The sequence below is a fragment of the Tasmannia lanceolata genome, unplaced genomic scaffold (assembly GCF_043159265.1).
Source record: "Tasmannia lanceolata isolate RefF3 unplaced genomic scaffold, GAP_Taslan_0.1 ptg000005l, whole genome shotgun sequence".
Classification (NCBI taxonomy): domain Eukaryota; kingdom Viridiplantae; phylum Streptophyta; class Magnoliopsida; order Canellales; family Winteraceae; genus Tasmannia; species Tasmannia lanceolata.
Window position 1 is genome coordinate 547851 of NW_027518682.1, and position 7088 is coordinate 554938.

General features: G+C 39.5%; 1 pseudogene; it reads right to left on the bottom strand.

Annotated features, from left to right (window-relative positions):
- Positions 1-1507: 1507 nt before the first annotated feature.
- Positions 1508-2056, bottom strand: LOC143876879 (ethylene-responsive transcription factor ERF015 pseudogene; annotated as a pseudogene).
- Positions 2057-7088: the final 5032 nt, after the last annotated feature.

The window sequence follows — 7088 nt, forward strand, 5'->3', positions numbered from 1 at the left end:
GCGATTCGCTCGCTCCGGGTCCTGCGAGGTATTACGGCTCGAGTAGTTTGTGCAGTTGGCACCCGAGCATTCTTCTGCCCTGCCATTTTGTATAGGGGATTCGAACAGCTTTTAGTTCGGAGTCCCACGGATGGCGCCAATATGTTAGGCCTAAAATCTGTAACAGATACGGCAGTGACGTAAGAGCTGGGCTGGAGGGCCCAAGGAGATGAGCCCTGCACAAGAGCGCACGAGGTTAGAAGACCAACCCGGAGTCGTTGCTCCGGACGGACCCTTCGACACTCAAGTCAGTACGAGCAGGAGTGCAGAGCCAAAAATTTAAGAATGGTAGCTTCGAACTCATTACCCCTCGCTTTGAGCCTTAAGAGGCCTTTTATAAAGGGAGACCTGGGGTAATTGGATTACCTACCCCAGGGCAGGTGTCGGTCCTTTTGTGGGTTTAGGTTTACTTACTCTTAGGTAATTACCGGATTATCTCTGGGCCGATGCTGGATTTGTGGTGGGCCCTCCTGGAGCCACGTGTCGACAGCTAATTAGTTGTTGTTTTTCATACCCCATCAAACACCATCATACTAATTAGTTGTTGTTTTTCATACCCCATCAAACACCATCATACTAATTAGTTGTTGTTTTTCATACCCCATCAAACACCATCATAGGGGTGCCTATTAATCGATCGAAGGGCCAACCACCCCCGGATGGAAAGCCTTCGCCAACCAAGTAAACTCCACGCATGGTCCATGCAAGAAAGTAAGGACTAAGGACCGATCATCAATCAAAGTACCATACCAGTTTTTTTTTTTTTTTTTTTCCGACCGTAGCAGATTTCGACACCAACAATGGAAAAGATGACATTAGGGGAAGAAAGAAATGCCATATTACAATGGTTACGTTCGTTCAGGAAACTTGATGATTCGCGGAAATTCCATGCGGGACTTGATTTCATATGATTTGGAGTATCGCCATATTGGTCTTATTCCAATATTTTCTACCTAACATGGCAAAAGATGAATTAATTTCATTTTGAGTGTGAAAGAGATGGCAAAGCAAGGACCTTCTCCAATATTTTCTGATTTTCGTCTATGGCAGACCATCGTTGTTGCAATTCGGAAGAGGAAGAAGAATGAAAAAGAAGAATTGATGCTGTAAAAAATGATAAGGGCCGGATAAATTGGAAACGAATATGAAACAAGAAGATAAGGGCCGGATTAATTTTGTAACTATGGTCACAATTAATTTAATTCATAAACATTGAGAAGGAGTGCATCTATTAAAAAAAGGGCTTTACATATCATGTCTAAATATCAATTTAATAAAGCATATTTCTGTTCATTAGTTGGCATGCAGTGTATATTTGACTATTTATTATTATTTACAGATATAAAACACGAATTAAACAGAGACGTACATGCTATACCCTTATAGATATATACACACAAATCTTGTGTCAATTTCTTCATGGTGTTTGAAATCTGAAGCCCCCCCCCCCCCCACCCCACGTAGGCTCTCATAAGATATCCCATAAGCTGCTTGGCTCCATTTCAATCGGATCTACAAATAGGAAATTTTCAGACCAATATGTGTCGGAACCCACCAGAAATTGATGAGGCATAAAGGAATTAGGCGTAGGAGCAATCTGGCCGGAAACTGGTAATTCGGGAGAGGGCGTAAGAGTAGGTGGTGATAACGTGTCATGTGGGGGTGACGATGCAAACATGGCAGATGTTGACTCCGTGACAGGTGGCGTTGAAAATAGAGCAGCTATCGCCTTTATATCAGTCTTTGACATAACCTCTGGCATGCCGCCGGGGAATTCCGGCCGCTTGTCGTGTGGAAAATTGTAACGGCCTCTTGGGCCACGTAGGCAGTACATGGCTGCATCGTATGCACGTGCAGCCTTTCCCGGTTCGTCGTATGATCCCAGCCATATCCTGGATTGGCTCTTTGGGATCCGTATCTCCGACACCCATCGACCCCATTTCCTCATCCGAACACCCTTGAACCCCGATTTGTTCTTCCTTCCCCGGAATTCTCCTTTCCTCACGCTACAAACCATATTCCACGATTACTCACACAACCTTCTGTATCCCTGCGATCTGATGGGACCGGTGTTGGGAAATGAAATGGGGGAGAGAGGTATTTATGGGCGTCACAGTCCATCTTCTCTCAGCTTTCTTCTTCAGGATGGATAAGCAATACAGCTCACGTGATAAAGTCACGCACACAGGGGAATTCCAAGAGTTGGGCACGTGCCACGACGGAACGCGCGTGGCAATCGGGATGATCTCACTTCATCCCTAGGGGCTACACACGGCAGGAGAGAGAGAGAGAGAGAGAGAGGTGCATGCATTCTTTTCTTAAGTAGTAGAGACAGATGAGTTCGGCCTCATTATCAACATCGTAGTGCAATTATATATTAGCAGTTAGTTTATATATAGGCAAATGAATTGGCACCAACCTTTTTCTCCTTCTCAATGAACAAAATGATAGAATTATTTATTGGATTTTTTAAGGGTGTAATCTGCTCACGCTGAGCTTCAATTAAATTCGACCCAGACCGAACGCGATTACAAGGCAACAGCTAAAAATATCCCAAAACCTCACCCTTATTCTGAACGAGTAGTTTTGAATATGAGGACAATTAACCAAAGGTGACATTTTTATACTTTGAGAATAGGAAATAGAAAATCGTCTACTTTTTCTAGTTTTGAAACCAACCGATAAAATGAAATAAGGGCCTGTTTGGTAGGGTGGCCAGAACCGAACCGAAACCGAACTGTAAAAAAATATTTTTGGTCCGGTTCGGTTCCACTGATGAAGAACCGAACTTATTCGGTTCGGTTCCGGAACCGAAGAACCGAACTTTGAATATATATATATATATATAATATTTTTATATTTCTATTATACATATACTTAATAATATAAATTACTTATAATATTAATAAGTAATAGTTAATACTATTATTATAATAAGAAAGTAACTTATATTATAACTTTAATTAAAAGTTTTTATAAATTATAATTAATAATTAATAATTAGCCATTAGAACCGAAAAATCGGACCGGACCGAACCGATTATGTTCGGTCCGGTTCGGTTCGGTCCTACTGTGTACTACGGTTCGGTTCGGTTCTTAAGGTTCATGGAACAGAGAACCGAGAACCGAGAACCGAAAAAAAAGGAACCGAGAACCGAACCGGTTGGCCACCCCTACTGTTTGGATGCTGAGAACATTTTGATTTGGATTTCTCACATTTGCAGCCCTTTTTGCATTATAATTGGGATCGGATCTAATTCTTGGATTTCTAATTCAGCAGCTGACAGCTGACAGTATCCAAACGGGCCCACCGGGCCCTAAAGGTGGGTCAAATGGCAATGGGGACAAGGTGTCTTCAGTGGTCGGATCAACTACACCAACATGTTCACAATAGAACATGTAGAGCCCAAAAAAATGATTGCTAGGTAAGTGCCCAGCCGGATCTTATAAAAGTTTTAAATTCTTTCTTTATTCTTTTGCTAAAATATTTTTTCTTAATAAATAGTAACTTTTGGACATTTGCATTTTTTTCCTAGATTTAATATAGGCAACTGATAGTGGCACTTCAATGTTCGATAATTGCACTGACTCACCTTGTTTTTCTTTTTTAATCGGCTTCTGACATTATGAGAATTCCAGTAGTTTTTTTTTTTTTTCAACTGAGCTAGAGGCTCAACCCGCTGCCCGTTTTAAACTCGTTAGTGTAAAAATGCTCCTTTCTTTTTTACTTTTTGAAATATAACAAGAACATGGTAGTGCCAACATCGGTAACCCTAATATAGAGAAAAGTACGGAATGTGTGCGATAGTTTTGAGGAATTACAGATTTCGCGTACTTTGAAAACAAGAATCAAACACAGCTGATTCTTCAAAATCGGGTGGGAAAAAGACCCTGATACCCTTCTGACTTCTACAGAAATCACCTTTTTCATTACTACCCATTAAACGGCACGCTTCACAATGCTTCTTTTGGTTCATATGAATGTGTATTTGAACCGATTGAACCTTGGTTCGTTTCTATCTTCTATCTTGGCCGTCGGCAGTAACTAGAGACGAATGGATGCTTGACACGTGTCAAAAAACTTTTTGGAACGCTGGCGCCTCTATATACATCCGGTTTGGTTTCTATTTGAAATCTTTCTTTGAACCCAGAGTCCCTTGGGTTCGTTTAAAATCTTGGCCGTCGCCAATATGCATAGATGGTCGGATCCACAACACGTGGACATCAATATGAAACGGTGACTTCTTCTAATAAAACCGCATCTCTGTATGAGATTCCGCTAGCGTACCCATTATTTCCGCCAGCGTACACTCTATTTCCGCTTACACCCTATTTCTGGTGGCGTACCCCTTGATATTCCAGCGGTGTTCTCTAGAATTCAGCAGCGTATTCGATATTCTGGCGGCGTACTCGATAAGTTTGGAACACATGTTTGAACCCAGAAAATCTGGCAGTGTACTTGATATTCCGGCAGTGTACTCTAGAATCTGGCGGCATACTTGATATCTTTGAACGATGGGTGTTTCTTGAATCCGGCGGCATTCTAAGCCAAAAAAAACGTGGGAAACAATAAAATGTTCAATAACGTCGCCGTTCTAAGGCAAAAGAGACGTACGTGATTTTACGTGAAAAGTGGGAAATGTTTATGCTTTTTTATGATATTTTCACTCTCTCTGCATTGACGTTCTCATCTTTTAAAATTTTTAAAGATAATGATTGACGTTCTCATCCATCAGGAAGGGCAACATATGAGGACTCTGATCATGTCCGAAGGGTATCAGGGTTTTTTTCCCTCCCAATTTTGAAGAATCGCCCATGTTTGATTCTTGTTTTCAAAAGTGCTCGAAATCCGTAATTCCTAGAAACTACTGTACTTTTCTCCGTAATATTATTTGAGTCAGCTGTTCAAACTGTTAACATATCAGCTCATCCCAATTCAAGAGTTTGACTCGAACGGATCTCAGTTTTCTATTTTTAACAAAATCTCCAAAATCTCGGAAGAGAGGCCACGTGTTCTTGTCATTTGGTGCTTGATAACGTCATTGCTAGCCTCGTGCTTTTTTCATTTCCCAAAACGCAACAGTCGAAAACACTTTCTTCTCTTTTCCTAAAATGCAATAGACAGAAACACTTTCTTCTGAAAAAACTTCAGTTTTGCACTTACCTCGTAGATATGGCATTCATTTGAAAATTTAACGGTTAAGAAAGGTTGCTTTGGTCGTAACCATTAGCTGTTTGGATTGAAGGAATTTTCCGGAAAAGTTTGGAAAGGAAAATATTTTTATAATTTTTCAGTTTTTTTTACTTACTAAAAACGATAACTTGAGCCAACCCAAATCAATTTATACTTAGAGGGACCTTCATTTTATGATAATATTTCTCTAAATTAACCATAATCATATCTTTTTCCTCTAAATCTCGGGAAGAATATTTTTTCCCAAGAAAAGATTTTCCATCAGAAATGTTTTTCTTCCAATCCGAACAAGGCCTTAGTTTTTATTTCCCCGACCAAGCCCGTTTAGAAAAAAATTTCTAACTATAAATTGTTACGGTTGGCGTCAGCCAGGTGTTTGTATCGAGAAGGGAATTTTTGCCCAGCCCGACTTAGGCCCTGTATGTTTTGGATTTTCAAGGCCGATTAGGAGTCCAAAACTGATTATTATACTCAAAATTCATGTTTGTTTTGGAATTTAAGAATCAATTGCGAGTCAGAAACAATAATCGGTTTTGGACTCACAATCAGTTCTCAAAGTCCAAAACTGATGTAGATGTAAACACCTAATACTTAAAATATATATGTAAATAGAAATATATAAAAGTTTCAAAAACTTACCTAAATAAAAGATATTTAAATAATATTAATATGTTGTGAAAATCCTCTCCTCTCTTTCCTTTTGGAAACAAACTTCTCTACCTTTTTCTTTTTCCAAAAACAGATTACACAAAAGACGAATCTTTCCTTTGATTTCACTTACCTTTTCAACAAAAGTCAACCAAAGGCTCTCTCTCCCAACATCTCTCTCTCTTCTTCACATCTACAAAAAGACAAAAAGATCTCCATCTTGGAACCACTTTTTTTCCTTCATACTCTCCGTTCTACAACAAGACAAAAGACTAATCTTTCTCTCCTTCACGGAGGACCAAAAACTCTCTCTCTCACACACACACACACATTTTAATGACCCAAGAGACAATACAAAGAGAGGGCTCTCTTCCTCACTCTCTCACATAAAATTTGCAACAATACAAGCTTCTTTTCCTTCTCTCATCTCACCCCTTTCACAAAAGATAAAAGGGGTCAAATTTCTCCATTACAATTGCTTTATTCTCTCCACAATCTCACTGGAGCAACAACATCGCATCACTAACATCCATTAACATCACATCACTAACATCCATTAGCATGATCTCTACATAGGGTCTCCGCGACCCGCCACACTTCTCCCTCCACGAGCGACGGTTCCGCCAACAACGATCGGAACATTCAATCACGGAGATCAGGGACATAATCTTATCCTTTATTTACTTACTTACTTATTTATCTACATTATAGTAATTTATTTGTTTATAGTTCTTTATTCATTCTTTCTTAAGCTTAAATCATCTATCATTAAATTCACAAAATATATATATATATATATATATATATATATATATATATATATATGAGAAAACATTTCCTACACACTTGTGTAGGTAAGTTACCTACACACTAGCTTAAAATACAGTGGGGGCCCACATTGTTTGGGTGATCCAAACCATTCATTTGAATGGTCCTCACATAGATAGGGTGTCCACAAAAAATCAGATCCATAGGATCATCCTAATCCTACGATTTGTGGAGGTAAAATGGACGTGTATAAACCTTCACAAATTACTCCATTTTTTGCCTCCATAGTTTGAATGGTTGGGATGATCCTATGGATCTGATTTTTTGTGGACACCCTATCTATGTGAGGACCATTCAAATGAATGGTTTGGATCACCCAAACAATGTGGGCCCCCACTGTATTTTAAGCTAGTGTGTAGGTAACTTACCTACACAAGTG